This window comes from Lathyrus oleraceus, chromosome 4, assembly GCF_024323335.1.
Source record: "Lathyrus oleraceus cultivar Zhongwan6 chromosome 4, CAAS_Psat_ZW6_1.0, whole genome shotgun sequence".
NCBI classification, from domain to species: domain Eukaryota; kingdom Viridiplantae; phylum Streptophyta; class Magnoliopsida; order Fabales; family Fabaceae; genus Lathyrus; species Lathyrus oleraceus.
The window spans coordinates 338562819-338575062 of NC_066582.1; positions in this window are offsets into that span (position 1 = coordinate 338562819).

Sequence of the window (12244 nt, forward strand, 5' to 3'; positions counted from 1 at the left end):
TCATCTACAAGAAACAAGGTTAGATGACAATATTTTTGTACTTTTGGTTAGTAAACAGATGAAAAGCAATGATATACAAATGCAAAACATGCTTGGTGATCAAGAACCACACTCACAAGATACCCACCCACTAGGAGGCAAGCAAAGGTGCACAATGATCCTTGAGGCAATGATATGGTATGTTATGATGCCATGAGGGATCTTAGGGACAAAATTGGGGTCTTACAGACACACACTCTTGCTTACAAGCTTAGAGTGAAAAATTACAACTCACAAATCATACCAATTCAATCATCTATAGATGAATTGAATGGCTTACAAGTCACACGACTAAACAAGACACAAACCCTTACTTTCTCTCAGTATTTCGCTTTGTATTGTTTGTGTAACAAATCAGATTTTCCATGTCCTATTTATAGAAGCATTCAGCTGGGCTTGGACATCTTGGACATCTTCTCATCACAGCTGGTTAGATCTCCTCGGAAAATAAGTAAATCAGGTTGTAATTAATGATTGAATGCACCTGCAAATCAGATCTTCAATCATACATAGATTGCCATTAAATGCGCAATCACAAAACACATAACATTCACCTTGAATGTTCTGTGTACAAGATGTCATGACATCGGGTCTGACATCCTGGAACAATCCTGCATAATTCCATTTAGTTTCCAGCAGGTACATAATATTAGATGTCATGACATCGTGTATGACATCCTGAAACAATCCTGCATAATTATGTTTTTAAACTCCAGCAGGTACATAGATATCTTATGTTAAGACATCACATGCAACATCTTGTGAACACTCTTTGTTTTACCAAAATTGCTGCCAACACTTAGAACCAACAAGTATTGGCTAATGGGCATGCAAAATAAGCTAAATTAATTTAAAAGAAAAGATGTGTGGGACCTTGTCCCACCTCTGTGATATCATCAAGTTATTGGCACTAAATGGATTTGTAGAAATACACTAGATGAAAACAGAGTGATAATAAGGAACAAGGCCCTACTAGTGACTCAAGGATATAACTAAGAGAAGATCATAAATTATGAGGAAACTTATGCTCTGGTTCCCTGCCTCAAGGCTATACACCTTTTACTAGCGTTTGCATGGTCCAAAGATTTCAAATTATTTCAAATGGATGTGAAAAGTGATTTCCTTAATGGTTAGATAAATGAGGAAGTGTATGTTTTACAACCTCCAGGATTTGAAAATCATGAGTATCCTAATCATGTTTTTAAACTAAAACGAGCTTTGTATGGTCTCAAATATGCCCCTAGGGCTTGGTATGAGTGACTTAGTAAGTTCTTACTTGATCAAGAATACTCTAGAGAGAAAGTAGATATAACACTTTTCATTAAATGACAAGGAAAACATATTCTTCTATTTCAAATTTATGTTGATGACATCATATTTGGTTCTACTAACATGCAACTAGTCAAAGAGTTTTCTAATCTAATGCCGGGAAAATTTGAAATGAGTCTAACAGGTGAGTTGAACTACTTTCTTTGACTTCAAATCAAGCAGCTCAAAGAAGGGACATTTGTGGGTCAAACTAAGTACTACCAAGAGTTGCTTAAACACTTAGGAGTGGTAGATGCAAGTCAATTTACACTCCAATGCCCATAAACGGGAACTTGGAGAGAGATGAAAATGGTAAGGATATTGACAAAAGGTATAGAGAATTGATCATATCACTCTTATATCTAACTGCATTTAGGTCTGACATTATATTTAGTATGTGCATGTGCACTCGATATCAATCCGCTCCTAAGGAATCACATTTAAAAGTTGTAAAGAGCATCCATAGATACCTTCATGGTACATCTAAGTATGGGCTTTGGTTTTCCAAAGGTAGAGATTATAGTTTTGTCGGTTACTCTGATTCCGATTTTGTTGGTTGCAAATTGGATAGGAAAAGTACTAGTGGAACTTGCCACATATTTTCAAACTCCTTAGCTAGTTGGCATAGCAAGAAGCAAGTCTTTGTTTCTTTGTCAACTGCCGAGGCAAAATACATTGTAGCCGGTAGTTATTATGCTTAAATTTTATGGCTCAAACAACAACTACTTGACTTCGATATTAAACTTCAACGTATTCCGATAATGTGCGATAATACTAGTGTGATTAACCTAACCAAAAATCCAATGCTACACTTTCGTTCCAAACATATTTAGATACATCACAACTTCCTACGCGACTATGTTGAAAAAGACGATGTCATTTTTGAACATGCTGATAGCAGAAATTAATTTGCTGACATTTTCATAAAACCTCTTGCGACTGAGCCATTTTTCAATATTCGACGAGAATTGAGCATTCTCGATATCTCAAATATTGCCTAAAATATTTTGTTGCATGCACTCTTTACATTTTTTTTAACCTTCATTCGAAAGTTATACATTATGTGAGTGCATCCTCCGTCTCTCGTCCTATGAGGTAATATCGTTTCACTTATCTCTTTGTTCTTAAGTTTTTATATGATATGTTACTTTTCTATTACTCTTATATTTGTTTGCATGTTTATATTTCAACATTATGTGATATATTTGATGTATGATACACTTCATGTTTGTTCACTTCCAAAAATTTCATTAATAATCCATGAGTGTTTCAATCTATATGCTTACAGTGACGTCTGTCATACCCTCAAATTTACCTTATCCCCACATCACCTTCTTAAACCTTAATTCATAAGCATATATGCCATATCATATGCATTTGTGCTTAGCAATCCATAATAATCCACAAACCCAAGGCATGGGATTCATCTGTGAAGCCTCAAGATCCTATGGGAATGTTGAGGTGAGCCCAAGCCATATCAACCCTCATCTCCATCCTAAAGAATCCAAAATATCTTGTAGGATCACTCAAGACATCTCACTCACTCCCCTAAACCCAATCTGGGTGGTGAGTTCCCCTTTGAAGAAGCCTCAAGATTCATCTGGTCACCCAAAGACCTTAGCCCTAGCTCTTGACCCTCATTTGGCTTGTACAAGTCATGATTCACCATGGATCTTGACCATGTATTTGAGGACCCCTAATATATTAACTTTATTCATGCCATAACTTTTTGAATCACCTAAAAATACTTCTTGCACCACGAACCCTAATTTGTCTGGCTATGGCTTTTAAGGAATCTTGTGATCCAAGAAACCTTAATTTGTGTCCTTTACTTCTATGCTTTAATTTGATGATTGAAACCCTACTTTATGGAGTTTGGGTTATCTCATTTCATCATACATTTTCCCTCAATCACCTGCCTAAGGTCCCCTGATCAGTTGTTTGTTTTTGGTCTATACAAGTTTGCTTGTAATCCATAATTAGTGATACACTTCATCGACTGTGAATTCACAAGCATGGACACTCAACAGCTTAAGCCTAAAGGATGAAGTGGATATCATCTCTATAAATTATTTCCCAAGATATTTATCAGATCCATTTACCATCATCGTGGGCTGGAAAGGAAGTATCAAGGAAGGGTCTTTACTCCAAGACAAGTTTTGTTAGGATGAATTCCATGTCCACTCATTCATGAATCAATTCAAGCAGAAGTTTGACCTAACCTTGGTCAAACAAAATTGGATCACTTCATGTACAATTCATCTTGGTTATAAAAAAAATTCAAGGCAATTGCTACCAAAGTTTAAATTGTTATGTTAGAAATCATCAAGTGATCAAGTCTTGATCTAAGTAGGTTTTATTTTGTTGTTCAAGGAAAATCAAGTTCATTGGTGATTCAAGTTTTTAACTTAATCGAGTATAGTAAGAGTTCAAACTTTGGTTTTTTTAATTCATCCTTTTTCAAATGACAAGAAGATGCAAGACATTCATTCACAATCAATTCGTTCATGTGGAATTTCTGTTAGATTTTTGGTATGGACTCAAGTTGCTCAAGTTCTAAAAGACCAAACCATGTTTAAACAAACATACATGGTTTTCATCATTGAAAAATCCAAGTTATGATTCAAGAAAATTCAAAAATAAAAATGTAAATGATATCTAAGTGGCCATAAGTTCATATTTGTTCCATTTCTTAAGGACGTGACCTCCAATTCTAAGGCGTGTTGGTAATAATGCTTCTCAAAGAATACTCAAATAAGATTTTGGTACATTATCTTCCCAAGTGGCAACAAATTCATTATCATAATCAATTGCCCTCGCAATATCAATTCAAGTGTATTGCATATATTTTGGTTGGATCAATTCAAGTTTAATTTTTTTAAGTTGGTTTTCTAAGGTCCATATGCTTTTAAGACCCAAATATGCTAGGTTCAAAACACATCAATTATCCAATTTCAAAGCACTTCCCCAAACTAATACAAGGGTGAAAAAACCACACAAATAACATTATATAGGCCCATTACAAGTTACAATGCAAATGACCATTGCAGTCCAAGAACAAGGCAATGTGATTCAAAATAAAGTACAGGAAAAAGCAACGACAAGAGGGAACAAGCAACAACAGTACAGTTGCAGAAAAAGAAAAAAAATGCAAGGAAATGCAGGGCCATTATGCCTCATGGTGCGATTTATGTCCCAAAGTCCATAACACCAGTTCAACATAAACCTCAAATTGCAGTATTTTGTTTTCCTGCATAGAAAAGGATAGAGTTTCGATGTGTCAAGAAAAAGGAGAAAATGACATATCAAAACTACATAACAAATTCATATTTTAAGAGGACCAATGGGTGATATAAAAATGGAATAATTGCAACACATACAAGAAAAAAGAAAAAGGCATATTGACTCTGGACTTCTCCCTGCAATTTAAAAGGAGACATTACACAACCTTATTTTTTCATATTTTTCGAGTAACAGATACTAAAAATACTGGGCACGAATAAAATTTTCACAACCATACCCTCTGAAACTCAGCCTTTCAACCTACTCTCAAACCTCACTACACAAAAAAATCTCAACCTCATTGAACACACGTGATGCGTGCTTTTCGCAAGTATACGAACGCGTCAGGGTAATATAAAAGATTATCGAATCCACAGAGACCAAGTGTCAATCTATCGTTATCTGTCGTTATGGTGTTTATCAAAGGCAATCAAAATAAGTGTTTTTGTAGTGCGCAATGAAAAGTAAAGTGTTGAAATAGATTTATAATTGATAAAGACAGGGTCGACTGTAATTCACGTAATCAATGGATAATCCAAGTACTTGCTAATAGAGCTACTTATGGGCAATGTTTCTTACTTTGAAAAGAACTAATTTAACGGGAACTGTCACTTTCGCGTATTCAGAACCGAGTTGTACTCCCTAATCAAACCCTCTTATTGTCACTTATAAAAAGGCGCGCATTGCGTTAGAGTAGTAAACCTATTTTTAAGAAATATAGTATCTTGACTAAGTTGAAAAGTATTATAACCTGGATTTCTTAACCAAAAGAGGTTCTTACGAACCAGACTCTAAACTTATAAACGCGTCCGAAAATAGTTTTAAAATCTCTTTTCTTCTTAATGTTAAAAACTCTTAATGAACTAGACAAAGCGCTTTCGCTGTTTTTGAAATAGTTAAAAACAATTAAGTTTAAAAAGACGTTGGACGGCTTTCGATCTTACCCAACGGAATTGAAGTGCGGGAAAACTTAATTTGAAAGTTAAAATATCCCTTAAGTGTTTCTACGAACAATTGTACGGATTATCGGTTCAATTATGATCTTTACATTCTAACCTTATAAATTTAGTTAGACATGGTAAAGTAAAAGTGCATTAAAGTAAATAAAAGTAGTGCGAGTGCGGAAAGTAAATAAAAGTAGTGCGAGTGCGGAAAGTAAATAAAAGTAGTGCGAGTGCGAGGAAATAAATAATTTAAAGCGAGTGAGAGGAAATAAATAAAGTAAAAGCGAGTGCGGGAAATAAATAAAATAAAAGCGAGTGCGGGAAATAAATAAAATAAAAGCGAGTGCGGGAAATAAATAATATAAAAGCGAGTGCGGGAAATAAATAAAGTAAAGGCGAGTAATAAAAACCTGCTCCAATCGGAGGGCTGAGTAAATTGCAATGCGGAAAAGAAAATGGCGGCAGGATTAACTTCCTTCCAAAGTGCTCCAAACTCGATTACAGACTCTATCACAGACTTGATTACACAATTGTAGTAACACTCCAATGCGAAGCGATTACCACTATAAAATACTGAATATATGCCTAAGTGAAACAAATTTGCTTCTGAGTTTGCCTCTGTTCTAAGTTTGGATGATTGTAAAAGTGAATTCGCGTTTCTATTTATAAGCAAGTAAAAAGGTGGAAATGACTTGGAGGCCCTTCAACTTGAAAATAGGAGGGAACCGTTTTTCCTCTTGTGGCGCCCGCCACAAGGCCAAAGTGAGGCGCCTTAGTGGATGTAGTGGGGAAACGTGGGAGTTGAGGGAAGTTGAGTTTGACACGTCATGACTTGGTCTGTGGCGCCCGCCATGGGGTAGGCCATAAGCACAAAATGCTGAATTTTAGGGTTTTTAGCCCTTTTTCGCTCCTTTTCTCGATCGGGGCTCCGATTAAAGTAAAAACCTGAAAACAAAGGAAAACACAGTAATAACACAACAAAATGATAATAAAACAGCTAGAATGCATGTGAAATCGGAGTCGAAAATACGTAAATTTTAGTGTGATCAAACTCTCCCACACTTAAACCTTTGCTTGTCCTCAAGCAAAACATTATAAAGCTCATAAAAGAAAAACTGGTGTAAACGAGTGCTTCTGGTAAAAATTCTAAGTTCAAGTCTGGATGCAGTGATAGGTACTAACTGAGTGAACTAAGGGTATCATGATGACACTAATCCGCAAATACGGACATAAACTTCATTCCTATATAAACCAACCCATATTATCCCACAATACCTAGGCCTGCCTCTTCATCTCTCTTTGTGTCCTTTTCATTCAGGCGCAATCACATTAAGCCCGTTATCCGTACATGCTTCATAGTAGAGTGGCCTGTTAGTGATTATGATCTGAGCATGGGTTTTCTGGCACATAAATATGTGTAAACCCTTTTATTGGACCCAACTGTAGTTGTGGGGGATCGGATCGTAATCCGCCCTACCGAGTTCAGTGCCAGATACCTCTGAACCAACCAACAGTGGGTACTGCTTTTCTTTTTCTTTTTGTAGCAATTTTTTTTACAATTCTTTGGTTTAAATGACTTTGTGAGGGTCACCTATACCGGAGTTGCCTTTTTGCTTTCTTTTATTTTTTTATTTTTTTATTTTTTTTATTTTTTTCTGGATCATTCACTTATTTGCATCGGTCCCCTACATAGAGGATGCGTAGGCCGGAGCTGACCGCTAGGATAAACTACTGAGGACTCATACGGAAATGATGATTAAGGCCATGGTATATGGGGTTTCGGGAATGATTCCTATATTTACGAAGCTTATGGTGCTAAAATAGATATTGATGTTTCGCAAAGTTCTCCCAAGTCACCGCATCCTTACTCAAAGCATGTCTTTAGAACCTGAAAACTTTCGGAATAACACTGTTTTCTTTTGCAAAATTTTTTTGGTGGGGCTAAAGGTATAGGGAGGTAGGATTGTACTAAAGATCTACTATATTTGGTGACTCGTCGGACTCATGCATTATACTAAAAAGAAAAATAAACAACTAAAAAGGGAATTTAAACAACTAAAAACAGCAAATAAACAACTAAAAATAGCAAATAAAACTGAAATTAAAAGGAAAACGATAAATGCTCCTCCCACACTTAAATCGAACATTGTCCCCAATGTTTCGAAAAAAGATAAGGAAGGGTTACCTGGAAACCTATTGCTGACCACTAGTGCCCTCGCCATCCTGAGGTGGACGACGGGATCGGGTACGACGACGGTCTCTCTGATCCATCCTCGCCTGCAGGGCATCCTGAGCGGTCCTCACCTTTCGAAGGTTACCTAGAATGGAACCTTGAGTAGCTTCGATGAGTGCCATGTGTCGCTGGTTGTGTTGTTGCTGACGGGCTTATGTATTTGTAATCACCTGCAGGGACTATAGAATAGTGTCGTAGGACCTGTCTGTCCTCCACTGCGATTCTTGCATGAAGTTCATATTATTTGTCATTTGTTGCTAGAGGGTAGAGAGTAGGTCGTCACGCCTTTGCTCTCTAGCCATGTGGTCTCGCCACATCTCCTCTGTAATATAGAAGCCAGGAGTGGTACCTGCAGAAGAAGAAGATGGTGCGGTGTGTGGTGGTGAAGGATGATGGGGGGGACACATGGGGTACGAGAGATCTCTCTCACCGATCATATTCATCATTAGTGTCTGGTCCCGCCTCATCAGGAATGTTAGGAGGAAGAGGACCCAAAACAGGTGGAGCATCTAAATCGTAGGTACAATTCCTCTCATCATGTATATCTGTACGTCTAGTGCAAGGTAGAATAACAGATGGGATGGCTACACCATGAATCATAAGTGTATAACCTCCTTCTCTCCTTGAACGACACAATTTCATGTCTCTCAGAAATTTTAAGTTAATTGTGCGAGGAGGTAAGGGGTCTAGGGTAGCCATCTCATTGTTCAGGTTTAGTGCCCGAGCAATAGACGTAATCAATCCACCAAAAGAAATCGGTCCCGCCTTATTCAGAGTTAAAATCATATGGGCGAGCATGAACGGAACCGAATTAATTCTCCTATTTGTGAGGCTTCCTTGCAAATATAGAAGCTCTCTAGCGTTAACCTTATTTGGATTCTCCCGGCCAAAAATAGTGCATGCCAATAGATATCTAAAAACTCTGATGGCCGGGTTATGGATAGTTGAGGCAAGAACTCCTTCAAAAGAGTTTATGGAAGTGTTTGATAAACGCTCCCAGAAGGAAAATACTTCAACAGACCATTCGGAATCCAAAGGGCCCTCACAAATAACACCTTCCCCATGAGGGATCCCTAACAGGCTGGCTAGTTCATCGGTACTGAATTGGTATTCAACAGCAAACATTCTAAATTTGACAGTACCGACTGTGCTAGCAGTGTTAGGGTTGACAATATAAATTAAGGAACTTAAAAATTTGATTGTCAACCGCTCATAGGTGGGTTCTTTGTTGATAAAGAAATTATGCAAACCTAAGTTGTCTAATAAATGAAAAACGCTATGGTAGATACCTAAAGTATAGAGACAATTTTCGTCAACATACCTTGTCGGGAGGATTCCTGATTTTGCAACCGTTCAATGATTTTTCTTTGTCTCTCCCCCGGTTTCCCTCCTCGAAGAATGAATCCGTTGAACTCCATTTGAATGCTCTTGAAAAGTGGATGAAGAAGATGAAGTGGTTGGTGAAAAGGTTGGATTTTTACAAAATCCGACGGATTAAATCGAAAATGGAAAGTGGATTAATGATTTGTGTGGTATGGTGGTTAGGAAAGTATGAGCTTTTTGTGGGTTCAAGGATGTTTTCTCAAGGTGAAAAAAAATGGGTTTGGGAGGTTGTAAGTTGCAAAAATGGTGAAGAAAAGGGGTCTGCCCCGACCATTTACAAACGCTGTGGCGGGCGCCACAGGTCCTATGGCGGGCGCCACAGGTCCTATGGCGGGCGCCACAGGTCCTATGGCGGGCGCCACAAGGCAAAATCTGGTTGGGCCAGATTTTGGTCCTTTGGTTTGGGCTTCTCTTGTCATTTGGCTTTGAGGGGTCTGGATAGCATTTGTCTTGTGATTCTCCTAGTTTCTTTGACTTGCATAATTTTATAAAAGTAAAAACGAAAATAAAAAGTGAAACTGAAACAAAAACAAAAACAAAAATTAAATATAAATAAATAAATAACTGAAAAATTAAAATGCAAATAAAATAAAATATATATAGATAAAAAGGAAATACTAATGTATAGTAGTTGTTTATATAATATTCCAAATGCGATAATATAAAATAAGTAATGCAAATACGATAAATAGATAAAAGAGAAATAAAATGAAATGAAATGGTGAGATCAGGTATTAGGGGTGTCGTCTGCCTGAGTGGATCCACGGAGCACGGCTATCTCCTGCCTGAGCTCTGTGATCTCCTGATATAGACAATCGACTTCAGTAGCATGGGTGAGATCAGACACTCCCATCTGTAAAGTTAGGTCCGCCACTTCCTGTCTAAGCTCTGCAATCTCTCTACGGCACTCAGCAATCTGGGTGCGTATGTCGGGTGTCTGCAATGAATGATTATTAGAGAAAACAGTGATTCTAGGAGATGGTGGTGTAGGCGTGTATTCAGCAGTGGGTGGTGATCTCGGTGCCTCGACGGTCTCTCCCTGGCCCTCTAGATCATAACTCCAATTCGCTGGATCATGCACACTGGTCATCATAGGGTCTGGCAATGTGAAGTAATGGATAGCCTCACTGTCGACTAGCAATCGGAATTGACATGGGTGGAAAGAGGCTCTCCTCATCAATCCTCTGGTCAAACAGAAATCGATGTCCATGGTAGTGTATCCACAGTAGATCCGAAGATGTGACAACTTGCGAGACAGACCTAAAGCGACAGCAATCTGTGTGATGATTCCACCAACATGGATGACTCCTTCGGTGGATCTAGAGATACCGCTGAGATTGTTCAATAAAAAGTTGCCACATGCTACTGGGCGAGACTGGGATGCGCAATATAATAGGAAGATCTCCTCTTCACTCAGTAGTGTCTCTGCATCCGGTCTTCCCAGGAAGGAATGTGCTAATATCATCTGAAAATATCTGAAGGTTGGGTTATGCATGACATAAGATAATTGCGTAGATGGATCCTGGCTTCCGCCACCTGATATATCACTCCAAAAATTCTCCACTTCCTTACCCAGGAAATATCCCATAGGTGTCTCCGGGATAGCATCAGGAGTGGTCTGGAAACCCAACAGGTCGCCGAACTCTTTCTGGCTGAAGGAGTACTCAACTCCGAAAAGTCTGAAAGCAGCATACCCATCTGGTCCAGAATATGGGTCATAGTCGAATGAACTCAGGAATTCCAAAGTCAGGTTCCTATATGTGTTACTCAAGTCATCAGCGAATTTGTCCCAGTGAAGCTGGTGGCTAAGGAATCGGATGCTCGGCTCGATACCCAGTGCCTCCATACAGTGCTAATCAGGGTAATGTGTGGGTGCCATAGGGAGCTGATACAAAGCAATGTAGCGCTCCCTTTGAGCATTGTCTCTATAGGCAACATGCATGTCATCAAAACCCTACATCCTGTAAAAGTTAAGAAAGTGATCCTGAAAATACAAACCATTCAAATCTTAGTCTCAATGCAAAATAAGATAAAATAAAATAAAAATAAAAATAAAGATAAATAAATGCAAAAAAAGTAAAATGAAAGAAAAACCATGGGTTGCCTCCCACGCAGCGCTTGTTTAACGTCATTAGCTTGACGATTAGAATTTATACACCTGTAGTTGTAGGAATTGCTGGATCAATAAGGTTGTAGCTTGAGTAGTATGTTGGAATGTCTCCTCCTTCGTAGAGCTTCAGTCTTTGTCCCTTTACAATGAATGGGATACAGGTTTGGTTCTTGATTTCTACGGCTCCGGATCTCAGAATCTTGGATACTTCGAAAGGACCGGTCCATCTTGAACGTAGCTTTCCAGGGAAGAGTCGTAACCTAGTGTTGAAAAGGAGAACAAAATCGCCTACATTGAAGTTTTTCTTTACTATTCTTTTGTCGTGATAGGCTTTTGTCCTCTCTTTATATATTTTTGCATTCTCGTAGGCAGATTGCCTAAGTTCTTCTAATTTATGAATGTCTAGGGTACGCTTTTCTCCAGCGGCTAGGTAGTCTAAATTCAAAGTTTTAATGGCCCAATAGGCTTTATGCTCTAACTCAAAAGGTAAGTGACAAGATTTTCCATAAACTAGTTGATAAGGAGTAGTTCCTATAGGGGTTTTGAAAGTGGTTCTATAGGCCCATAATGCTTCTTGAAGCTTCTGAGACCAGTCTCTCCTAGAAATAGAAACAGTTTTCTCTAGGATTTGTTTTATCTCCCTATTAGATACTTCTACATGGCCACTAGTCTGTGGGTGGTATGGTGTTGCTACTCTATGCCTAACTCCATATTTTCTTAAAAGTTTGTCAAATATTCTCGATATAAAGTGTGATCCTCCATCGCTTATGACTAAACGTGGTGTTCCAAATCTAGGGAATATATAGTTTTTAAATAGTTTTATTACTACCCTAGTGTCGTTTGTGGGTGCGGCTATAGCTTCAATCCACTTAGACACATAGTCTACAGCTACTAAGATATACCTGTTTCCTAAGGATGGTGGAAAGGGTCCCATGAAATCTATAC